Raw genomic sequence first — 12,807 nt, forward strand, 5'->3', positions numbered from 1 at the left:
GGTTGAAAACGAAACCACCTCTTGGGCTTTGATTAAGTGCAAACAAATATGCGACAGCTCAAATTCAGACTTCTTTTCTTCTTACGGGCGTACCCTTAAAAGATCAATTTCCCCTGATATATACATTGCCATTTTCCTCTTTATCCCCTGGTCCATGATTCTCTTCAGTATTCTCGTTATTTTTCTGTTTGACAGTGACTCGATATTGTAAGGAGAAATTAGAATTCGATCGCCCTTGAGACAAAAACAACATTAGGATTGGCTATCATCTTGATTGAGACATTAATTTTGACTGTTGCGCATTTTCTCCCATTATATTTAAGCATTACATAGCTTCAAAAACTTCGTGAGCCTCCAAGGTTTGAATTCTATTAGGTGGTAAAATACATTGGAAATTAAACAGAAAAAAGTCAAAAGGGGGGGGGGGGGGGGAGGGTGAATAAACAAAAACGATAAAAAAGAACAAAAAATTGTTGAAAGGAATTTGTATCAGAACATAGTATGTCTTTGGCATGTGTTTGTCCAACTGATATTCCTTGGAAGGCAGATTGCGCATGAGATGGTTTTCGTCAGAGGACTGTAATTTTTAAAGAACTGAACTGGTCGTTACTAATGAGGTTGTCATAAAGCCAGACAGTGACGTTCACATTTGTTTGTTGATTGTCACCGTCATCATAACGATTGTCACTGCATTTCACTGCATTTCAAGTTCTCGTCTGCGAGCCACACAGTTTTAGTGTCGACCGGGTACAGGAGACATCAGAAATTTGAACATAGACCAGCCAACTGAGCCAATAGTTTCTGCGGAGCCCACCCAATCATCACTGTTTCCATGGGTTGGGGGTGATCGCTTGAAAAATTTGTCTTGGCGGACGACGTACAAGTCGTTATCCGGCATGAAGAAGAGAAACTGAAAATCCTCCCAGCCCCCTGTGCCAATTTGTGAAGGGGTTACTAACCAGCAGTTAGCTGGATCCGTGGGAGGAGAACGCCGATACAGGTTTCCTTTAATGACTCCGTACAAGGTGCCTATTGGATCGAAGAAGAGGAATTTGAAGATTGACCACCCGTCGGATCCCACAAGTGATGCTATACCAAGCCATTTAGGGTCAGTCCCTGGGAATCCAGGCGGGAGCCTCTTATAAAACTTACTTTTGTAAACACCATACAGTATACCGTCAGGATCAAAGAAAAGGAACTGGAAGCACCTCCGTCCCACATTTCCGATAAGGGTGGCTTGGTTGATCCACTCTCTAGCCGAGGAGCCTTGAGGAGACGGCCCCTTGTAGAACTTGTCATTCATAACACATATCAGGTACCGTCTGGATGGAAGAATAGATGTTCGAAGTCGTTCCAGCCATCTGTTCCGATTTCTTTAGCTGTTCCAAGCCAGTCGGGGCTGGCACATTGTGGTGAAGTCCTCACGTAGAATTTGCCATCATGGTTCACGACACCAAAGAGTTCAAGACATGCCATGATACTACAAAAAAATAATAATAAAAATAAAAAAAACCAGACCAGTTCATCATTTTTATTGATTACCTTGTAGGTAATTTAACCTTGGTTTAACGTCTTGGGGCCTGTTTACAAGGAGGGTTACCCTAGCAAGCGGGTTAGCCCTAGCTGGAGGGCAAACGAAATTCGGGTTTACAAGCAAAATTTCACAGGTAGGGTAACCCTACAACCCGGGACAACTTAATGCGAGGAGTCTGGAAACAATTAGAAAGTTAACTCGGGTTGGCAGGTTAACCCTACCTGGAGTATTTACAGGGGTAAAAGTTGACGCGCCTGCTAGGGTAACCCTAGCACGCAGATAGGGTAACCCGCCTACCCGGGTAACCCTAGCTGCCTTGTAAACACGATGAAGAAAAAAGAGGGAATGTGTGAGTGCTAGGGTAACCCGCTTGGCAGGGTAACCCTCTTGCTAGGGTAACCCTCTCCTCGTAAACAGTCCTTTACTATCCTTTGCACATTATGCTCGCCAAAAGTCCAGATTTTGTTGTTTTTTAATAGGGAGACTTAGACAGGTGTGACACATTTACCTGCAATCGTTTCAGTTCGTATTATTTTTTCTCTAAATTAATACAAGCCACTTAACTCCAGGTGGTGGGTTTGCATGTTTTACCTTGCTTTGTGTTACACTTGAGTGATGTAGAGCTCTTTTATCTTCTCTTGTGCTGCATGAATTATTAACGTAATTTTGAACATGACTTAGATTTATGAAGACCGAAGTTTGACTTGGCACCAATAACAACTCGAACAGAATTTGCAAGGTGTGACAACCTATACAGAAGTAAACACGACACGAAGGACCGAACCAATATAACTGTACTAGTCACAATTAAGCTCCAAATACAGTGTAACGGTTTTTCCTAATCACTAGGATAAAGATACAGTGGAACCCCGTTATTCCGGTCAACAACGGGCCACAAAAGTCTGGCCGTATTGACGGGGTGGCCATATTAAAGAGTTCTTTAAATAAGAAAATGACTGACTGAGCTTTTTTTCGGGCTTGAATAAAATGGCCGTAATAACGTGACCGTATTCACGGGGTGGTCGTAAGGCGGGGTTCCACTCAACCTCGTTCCCAGGGTCTTTTCCCAAGCCAAGGAAAAGACCCTGGGAACGAGCTGAGGTTGGGTTCCACTGTACAATCCTTTTGTAAGTCTAGGTAATACCGCTGAACCAGTGGTATACCGTCGGCAACTAAGCGTGATCAAGCGAGCGAACGGTTGAGTAATGTTGGTATGAACAGATGAAACACTTTAGAATCAGTGGGTCTTTCTCTCTCATTTCGAATTTCCACCGCCACAATAGTCTGTAGAATTCAGCTCTGTAATCCGACCACTCTGCCTTATAGTACAGTACAAATAGATACAAGGAAAAAGTGGCCTTCTTGCTCGAGATACGATTAAATCTGCTAAAATTGAAAAATGTGAGATATATTGCGTTGGTGAAAAGTGTTAATTCAAGCTTCCAAGGACGATATGTATTCTTGACAACTATGAGGTGTGCTTTTAAATTTCGGTCTAAGCCGAAACAATTCAAGGAGTTGTGGCAAGTCTCTAGTCGAATCTTAACAGTTAAAGGTGTTGTGACATTTGACAATTCTGTGAAGTAATTGTGACAAGCATTATTCGAGTCTTGGCTCTAATGCACAAACCTCTTAAGTCATCGTCTTAATTTTGCATATTCTGTTCTGCGATGAGCATGGCGCTTACACTGATAAACGCGAAATATGGTGACGCTATTTACTTACATCTGTCTAATTCGGCTGAAACCTTGTCATGAAATTTTAATAATGAATGGCTCCATCTTATAACGTAATAGCGAAGCGTTTAGTAAGAATACCTGTGGATAATTAAAAGGTATTTTCGAAGGGAAATAGCAAATTCTGCTGCATCCAAAAATATACCTCTTCAAAACTCATGAGCAAACGCCACTTGCCTCGGGTTATAGTACTTAGGCCGTTCCAAAGCTAGGTAACACGCTCTCCCAAGATAACAAGATGTATCCAATAGCTTCCACTGGAAAACAGCTGTGGGCAAGAGCCTAAGTGGCCGCGCTAAAGCCTACGGGATTATTTTGGGGACCCCAATAATCAATTCAAATAAGATTTTGATCAGACAATTGCTTTTATGAGTGTTGATATTGACAGAGCTGCTTGAAGTCATATAAACTGCAAGTGCTAATTCCTTTTAAACGATATTATTTCTGGCATAGTCTTAATTCTGCTCCCACTACAATTTCTTCAACTGACAAATCTTAATTTAAATTCAGATAATGGTCACATGCTTCATCTGGCATTTCGAGTGTTGGTATTCCTAACTTGCAGAATAGGCCGTGGCTATAGTGAGAGCTAGCGCGGAGTGCAAGAAATGAGGCAACCAAGACTTGGATGGTGCTTAGTAGGGAGGTCATCTACTGGGTACGTTCCAGATCTATGTGTTCATTACAACCTTACTCGAAAGACGAGTATAAAGGAAAGATCTCAAAAGTGTTCGTCATTCCCCTTTTATTTCTTGGTATTAACTCGTACAAAGAAAGAAACCCATAAACCATTTACTGATCTAGTGACCATTACAGTTACGTTTGACAGTCTATATTTTAATCCGATGTGTGTTCCCATCTACTGCCTGCACTGTTGCAGAGGCGACATCAGGTATTTGAACACAGACCAGCCACCTGTGCCAATCATCTTCGCGGAGCGCAACCAGTTGTCACCTCTATGGGTTGGGACTGATCGTTTGTAGAACCTGCCACTGTGAACGCCGTACAAGTCACCATCAGCCATGAAGAAAAGGAACTGAAAACGATTCCAGCCGCCAGTGCCAATGAGTGTGGCTGATCGTAGCCAGTTGTCACTCGCAAATTTGGGAGGAGCCCTCTTGAGAAACTTGCCGTTTTCCACGCCGTATAAGATTCCCCGTGGGTCGAAGAAGAGAAACTGAAAGACCGACCATCGACCTGACCCCACCAGTGTGGCGGATCTAATCCAGTTGTCACGACGGGAAGTTGGTGGGAACCTTTTGTACAACTTATTTCCATAAACGCCATACAGCACTCCCTTAGGATCAAAGAAGAGGAACTTGAAGGCGTTCCAACCACTTCCAATCTGGGTGGCTTTTTTGATCCAGTCTGCGGCCCAGGAGCCCTGACGAGGTGGCCCCTTGTAGAACTTGCCATTCCAAACACCATATAAGGTACCATCTGGGTGGAAGAACAGGAATTGGAAGTCATTCCAACCCGCTGTCCCTATTACTCTGGCTGATCCAAGCCAATTGTCTTTGGCATATTGGGGAGGAGTTCTCGCGTAGAGTTTACCATTTGTCACTCCAAACAGCAGATTCTTGCAAGCTGGGGAGCTGGAACAAAGGAGACAAGACGAAATGATTTAATCATTTTAATGCTGCATGTAGATGTGAAAATCTGCTGCTTCATTAAGGAAACACCCACTAATTCCCTAATTTGCTTGCCAACCCTCTCGGCTTAGTGCAATGTATACAGATTTTGATGGTATCCGTTGAAACACTGGAAGTATCATTAACAATATAGGCTTTTTAAGATGCCAAACTTGTTTAAACACTGTAGAGCTTGGTTTGTTTCATGTAAATAGTGTTTTGATAGTTTAATCATGTGGTATTGTACGCATCCAAAACCTTTTGAAACATCGGTTCGAATATAACCCAAGTATTGTTTGAAACGCAAAAAGATGACATTAAATAAGCATGGCCGGGTACGTGTAAAAAAAACTCGATAGCAAAAAGATATGAACTCGGAGATTCAAAAGTTTACCAAAATTTTGACATCCTGTCTCGAAATTAAATTTGAAGAGTTCCTCCAAAATACTTGTTCTACTCTACCCCGTAGAATATTTTAATCCTATATCTTTGGATATTTGGTGGCATCTGGCGATATAATAGAGGAATCTGAAAGAAAACGTTCGATAATCATCCGGACCCTTTTAAGAAACGCGTTTCCTATAACTTTCTTCAGTCCTTTAATTCTGATACCTACCAGCTAATGGCTCCAAAAACACTCAGCAAAAGGCACAGATGCAACTTGACGTCCATGATTAACCTAGGAAATAAATTTATACTTATTTAGTCGAATAAATTACCGGTTGTTGATAATTAAAACATGCATATGCACTATCTTTGTACTTTGTGATCTCTACATCGGGAGTTAATTCCAGGAGATTTATCGGAAATATTTTCTGACGACTCTATAACATTTTAATAATACTTTTGGGTCATATTGTTGAAACTCCAGAATCTTTGAAGTTCCTCTTGCAAACTATGCCGGATATTGTCGGATTATTTTAAGTGACTTGCTAGCAAAAATGCACTTTCTTTAAACTATTTAGACTAGTCAGATTTCGTAGCCATAATGCTGTAAAGAAATCCTAAACAAGATAGAAGATAAATTTGTACCCAAGTCACCTAGTCAGCATTAGAACAACTTGATTTACACAACAAAAGCGGTGAGGTCTGTATGAAAACAAGGTCACCTCCCGCCTCGCTGCCATTCAAAGGCCAGGTCACCGAGCAGACAACTCTAAAATGGTCTATTGGCAGTCAATAACTCAATATTGATATTTTTCATTCCCATTTCGCTTTGTCCACCTCGTTTACCTTGAATACATCAAGTTCCACAGTCTTGGTAACGGCAATTGTTTTCAAAGGAATTCCAAAGGTAGAAAAGGTGTGAAATTTCCATATATGTTCGTTTAGACGCGGTAAAAGGGGACTGATTTTATTTTTACTTTCTGCGTGATTCTTTGAAAATTCCTCGAGAATTGGAAGCGCTTGGTGTTATAATAGTCTATACTGACAAATATTCGCCAAATAAGCGAATCACTTTGTAGGAAAAGACATTTCGTCGCAAGAATGTAACTCTGTAATGTTTAATAACCATTTAAGAGCGTTTCATCAGTTTTGCAAATCACAAGGTGAGGCTCAACGACTTTGAGACTTAAATACTTCCTGCGTTTCCCGAAAAAGCGTGTCCTCAACGGCTTTCTATCTGACCAAAAATTTTGAGGACGAAACTCATTTTCGAAAATTGTGAATGGCCTGGAGGCTGTCTTCTTTTTAGGAAATATGAGAAACCGTTTCTAGTTCTGTACATTTAACCAGAAAATGCTGTTTCATTTTCTAATGAGAATGTTTTGAATTTCAAACTAAAATTGTAGGAAAGAGCCTCATGTTAGAGTTGATAACCACTGCACAATTGGACATTATAGCATGCGAGAAAAACATTCAGAAAGTGATACGTATAGGTCTCTTTGTAATTATTAGGAGTTGCCAAGAGATGACTCGATCTTCTCAGTTCCGAACGCTTCGGGAACCCAAGACTCCGAGGAAGAGAAGTTAAAGCGCCTGTAACATATCAAGGCAAAGAAAACCTGGCTAAACTCAGACAACCTATTTATCACCGAAACTGCACCACTCTACCGGTAATTGTTCATTTAAAAAAAAAGCATTTCCTTGTGAAAACATGTGCCTTGTACTCAGAAAAAAATAGTAAAAAGCCTGCAACATGCCAAGTTCGCCATGTATAGAGAGTTTAAAACTTAGTTCGTGAACGGCGGTGTCAATAACGCAGTAACATTGCAATCCTTGATCTTTCTACCTACCTGTGATATTCGTGAAGAAAATGAGCACTGTACTGTTTGAAAATCTGCAGAAAAGGAATACATGCAAATAAGCAGTCAGTTTTTCGATTGTAGTTTCAATTTTAGTTGAAGGAGAAAATTTGAAACGGGAAAGTTCTTAGCGTATCCCACCTGTTTTACTCTGGAAAACAGACTGTCTAAATTACAGTGAAAACGGCGATTAAAACCAGTTGTGGGTGTGGATGGTCAAAATTGTCGCCTTTCCATTGGTGCGTTGATGACATTTCTAATTATTATTTAGCTGCATTCAAATGGTGAAATGTGTTCTACTTATTAAACTGCGTGGGATATTGTTATTTCTCAGGTAGACATAGAGCCGGTTTCAAGCTGTTTTAATACTGAAATAAATAACCTGCCTTCAGCCTGTGATCATCGGGGAGGCAAGGTATGATCGCATCTTAGAAAATAGAGGACAAACTAGATTTCCTCAACCAAGTTTTTGCGAAATGACAACTTACGATAATGAGGGTAGTACATCATTGAACAACACAACATGAACCACGGTTACGAAGAAGCATTTGACACGCTAAAATAAAGCGGCGGCTGCACAAGTACGGGTCACGTGCTGCAATCTCGCAGTTGTCCACCTGTTTTCGCCCGAAAACATGTACCTTCGTGTGTCGCTTGTATTTTAAAACCAGTTTCAAAACCGTTGGTTTATGCACTGCAAACGGACGACAACGCAAGCAAAGACATAATTCGGCCAAAAAAAACTGTGACTCCCGCTGTAACTAATATGTCTAATATTTGGTCATACAGATCTTTTCCTCGCGATACTTAGGAGGTTGTTTAACTTTACCTTCTTATGTTACGCGAACAATTACTAGTAGATATTTTTTGTGGGTTATTTTATGGACAAAACCCTTGACGCATGCCTATAAAAAAACAAAGCACAATATTTTTTCTGAGAGCAAAATATAGGAAAGGTACGCCGAGATCACACAATAGTAAGCTAGAATTTAACTTCGGAACTGCCTGCGCCTTTCGGAATGATTACGCCCATCAAATTGTGTACCGTTTTTTAAACAAACTACTTGACGCTCTTTTGCAAACATGTAGGTTTAGTAAAATAGTAGCAGTGGTTAAAAAGTATCGAGTTTGGGAAATATGCTGAGAACTCGATCTTTGTTATAGCAAAAGAAATCGATCTTTGCGTTTTCTTTGTTTTCATGATTGACAGCATTCAAAGGATAGCACTTGTTCTTCAAGATGTTTAGTCTAGGTTTTATAAGCGAAAACTCTTTCACAGCCTTCACAACGGCAACTGGTTTACCGCAGAAATGTAAACCCGTCAAGATCTTTAAAATGTGTTTGTATTGATTTCGTTCTATCAGTGCGTTCTTTCGCAATATCCTACGTTAGTCAGTGTTGCTCTTAATAATTTGTTAACGTTTTGTTTAGTGAGATTGGGTTATTGTAATTTCTCAGCCAGTCATGGTGACAATTAAATCCCCAATGTCATCTCAGTTTTTATTTTGTTTTATTTTTGACAAATTTCATTTAATGGCAAAATAATTTATTTCACTGAGATATAATAATAATATTATTATCGAAATAAAGAAAGAAAATAAAGAAATATCCTTTGTTTGCCCTCGTTTTGTGTACAAACGACAAAGACATGTAAAGTAGGGCCAAGCAATTAGATATTGGAAGTAAATAATTTAATGAATCGCAACACGATTAAAAGCCGCAACTGGCAAGAGGCAAACCACTGTACTCGTGTTTTGTTTTGTTTTTAATGTTTTGTTTTTAACAGAAATGCTCAGTAATTCATTTCAATTATAATGAACCGTTGATAAAAAAAATGTTGCCAGTCCCAGCCTGTAAACCTATCACTAAAGATAAATAAACCAAGAAATTATTCCTGCTAACGAAGTGCAAATCAGCCGCCCTTCGAGAAGTGACCATATTAGCTAGACGGAGAAGAGAAGGAGGAACAGACGTTTTTCGCGAGTGGAAGTCGTAGCGAATGAGCTAATTTCATGGGATAAAAGAAATGAGAGCTTTTCTTCTTGTACAAGCGCCATTTCCCTCCAACTACTAAGGTCATCTTAATTCATAGACGAAAGAAACAACTCACCAAAACAGAGAGGATCTAAATGCGCCAATCAACACTGTTAAAAACCAACCAATCACAGCGAAGCATTGAGCTCCAGGTGAGGCGTAACCAGGCGACTTAGTCGAAACTCAAAAGCCTCGGCGCCGCTCTCAACCTAGATGAGACGTCATATTTTATTTTCGCGAGGACTGAAATAAAATTTATTTCCGCGAGGAAATTCTCGAGTGAAATTCAACTCGTCCTAACCAATCCCCGCTGCGCCGGTTGCAGCCGCGGTGGCTTAGTCAGAACCAGCGTATGTAAATTGTTTGTTTTTCTTGCAGCAGGTCAGTCAAATTTTTTTCATTTCCTGGTTGGAGCCAGAGTCGTTTAACAGGTAGTACTGGTTCTTTTTTCGGTCTGTGGGTAACGAAAGCTGTTACTGAGTTCTACGGTCTTGAAATAAAATAAAATAGCGTTCGTTTTGGACTTAGACGGGCTGATATGGAGTTGTGGCGACGTTGACTTTTACGTGTATAGGTTTGTCTCTGAATAACCCAGGGGTTATTTTTGAGTTCTAGAGTCTTGAAACTAAATTGCAAAAAGCTTGCCTTTGCGTTTGAACGGCTCAGTAAAGATTACGATAAGCGTTGGTCCAGGTCATTGTATTCCTACACAGTAAAATTGACGTTGCCGTTTCGTTTTTGTTTTTTCAGTCTAGTGCAAGATCATGGTGTTCGGTCGTTCTATTTTCCTGAACAGGACCGCGATCTTGCTGAAACAATTCCTAGCTGTCATAGCTCTTTAAAAGCGAGGAAACATGTTTCCAGAAACATATTTTTACTTTCTGCGTGATTCTTTGAAAATTCCTCGAGAATTGGAAGCGCTTGGTGTTATAATAGTCTATACTGACAAATATTCGCCAAATAAGCGAATCACTTTGTAGGAAAAGACATTTCGTCGCAAGAATGTAACTCTGTAATGTTTAATAACCATTTAAGAGCGTTTCTTCAGTTTCGCAAATCACAAGGTGAGGCTCAACGACTTTGAGACTTAAATACTTCCTGCGTTTCCCGAAAAAGCGTGTCCTCAACGGCTTTCTATCTGACCAAAAATTTTGAGGACGAAACTCATTTTCGAAAATTGTGAATGGCCTGGAGGCTGTCTTCTTTTTAGGAAATATGAGAAACCGTTTCTAGTTCTGTACATTTAACCAGAAAATGCTGTTTCATTTTCTAATGAGAATGTTTTGAATTTCAAACTAAAATTGTAGGAAAGAGCCTCATGTTAGAGTTGATAACCACTGCACAATTGGACATTATAGCATGCGAGAAAAACATTCAGAAAGTGATACGTATAGGTCTCTTTGTAATTATTAGGAGTTGCCAAGAGATGACTCGATCTTCTCAGTTCCGAACGCTTCGGGAACCCAAGACTCCGAGGAGGAGAAGTTAAAGCGCCTGTAACATATCAAGGCAAAGAAAACCTGGCTAAACTCAGACAACCTATTTATCACCGAAACTGCACCACTCTACCGGTAATTGTTCATTTAAAAAAAAAGCATTTCCTTGTGAAAACATGTGCCTTGTACTCAGAAAAAAATAGTAAAAAGCCTGCAACATGCCAAGTTCGCCATGTATAGAGAGTTTAAAACTTAGTTCGTGAACGGCGGTGTCAATAACGCAGTAACATTGCAATCCTTGATCTTTCTACCTACCTGTGATATTCGTGAAGAAAATGAGCACTGTACTGTTTGAAAATCTGCAGAAAAGGAATACATGCAAATAAGCAGTCAGTTTTTCGATTGTAGTTTCAATTTTAGTTGAAGGAGAAAATTTGAAACGGGAAAGTTCTTAGCGTATCCCACCTGTTTTACTCTGGAAAACAGACTGTCTAAATTACAGTGAAAACGGCGATTAAAACCAGTTGTGGGTGTGGATGGTCAAAATTGTCGCCTTTCCATTGGTGCGTTGATGACATTTCTAATTATTATTTAGCTGCATTCAAATGGTGAAATGTGTTCTACTTATTAAACTGCGTGGGATATTGTTATTTCTCAGGTAGACATAGAGCCGGTTTCAAGCTGTTTTAATACTGAAATAAATAACCTGCCTTCAGCCTGTGATCATCGGGGAGGCAAGGTATGATCGCATCTTAGAAAATAGAGGACAAACTAGATTTCCTCAACCAAGTTTTTGCGAAATGACAACTTACGATAATGAGGGTAGTACATCATTGAACAACACAACATGAACCACGGTTACGAAGAAGCATTTGACACGCTAAAATAAAGCGGCGGCTGCACAAGTACGGGTCACGTGCTGCAATCTCGCAGTTGTCCACCTGTTTTCGCCCGAAAACATGTACCTTCGTGTGTCGCTTGTATTTTAAAACCAGTTTCAAAACCGTTGGTTTATGCACTGCAAACGGACGACAACGCAAGCAAAGACATAATTCGGCCAAAAAAAACTGTGACTCCCGCTGTAACTAATATGTCTAATATTTGGTCATACAGATCTTTTCCTCGCGATCCTTAGGAGGTTGTTTAACTTTACCTTCTTATGTTACGCGAACAATTACTAGTAGATATTTTTTGTGGGTTATTTTATGGACAAAACCCTTGACGCATGCCTATAAAAAAACAAAGCACAATATTTTTTCTGAGAGCAAAATATAGGAAAGGTACGCCGAGATCACACAATAGTAAGCTAGAATTTAACTTCGGAACTGCCTGCGCCTTTCGGAATGATTACGCCCATCAAATTGTGTACCGTTTTTTAAACAAACTACTTGACGCTCTTTTGCAAACATGTAGGTTTAGTAAAATAGTAGCAGTGGTTAAAAAGTATCGAGTTTGGGAAATATGCTGAGAACTCGATCTTTGTTATAGCAAAAGAAATCGATCTTTACGTTTTCTTTGTTTTCATGATTGACAGCATTCAAAGGATAGCACTTGTTCTTCAAGATGTTTAGTCTAGGTTTTATAAGCGAAAATTCTTTCACAGCCTTCACAATGGCAACTGGTTTACCGCAGAAATGTAAACCCGTCAAGATCTCTAAAATGTGTTTGTATTGATTTCGTTCTATCAGTGCGTTCTTTCGCAATATCCTACGTTAGTCAGTGTCGCTCTTAATAATTTGTTAACGGTTTGTTTAGTGAGATTGGGTTATTGTAATTTCTCAGCCAGTCATGGTGACAATTAAATCCCCAATGTCATCTCAGTTTTTATTTTGTTTTATTTTTGACAAATTTCATTTAATGGCAAAATAATTTATTTCACTGAGATATAATAATAATATTATTATCGAAATAAAGAAAGAAAATAAAGAAATATCCGTTGTTTGCCCTCGTTTTGTGTACAAACGACAAAGACATGTAAAGTAGGGCCAAGCAATTAGATATTGGAAGTAAATAATTTAATGAATCGCAACACGATTAAAAGCCGCAACTGGCAAGAGGCAAACCACTGTACTCGTGTTTTGTTTTGTTTTTAATGTTTTGTTTTTAACAGAAATGCTCAGTAATTCATTTCAATTGTAATGAACTGTTGATAAAAAAAAATGTTGCCAGTCCCAGCCTGTAAACCTATCA

General features: G+C 39.6%; 1 pseudogene; it reads right to left on the bottom strand.

Moving 5' to 3' along the window:
- Nucleotides 1-733: 733 nt before the first annotated feature.
- LOC149097454 (uncharacterized) lies at nucleotides 734-11,049 on the bottom strand (annotated as a pseudogene).
- Between the last annotated feature and the right edge of the window lie 1,758 nt (nucleotides 11,050-12,807).

Source organism: Orbicella faveolata, unplaced genomic scaffold, assembly GCF_042242905.1.
Source record: "Orbicella faveolata isolate gen_17 unplaced genomic scaffold, um_ofav_v1 contig_47, whole genome shotgun sequence".
Taxonomy (NCBI): Eukaryota; Metazoa; Cnidaria; class Anthozoa; order Scleractinia; family Merulinidae; genus Orbicella; species Orbicella faveolata.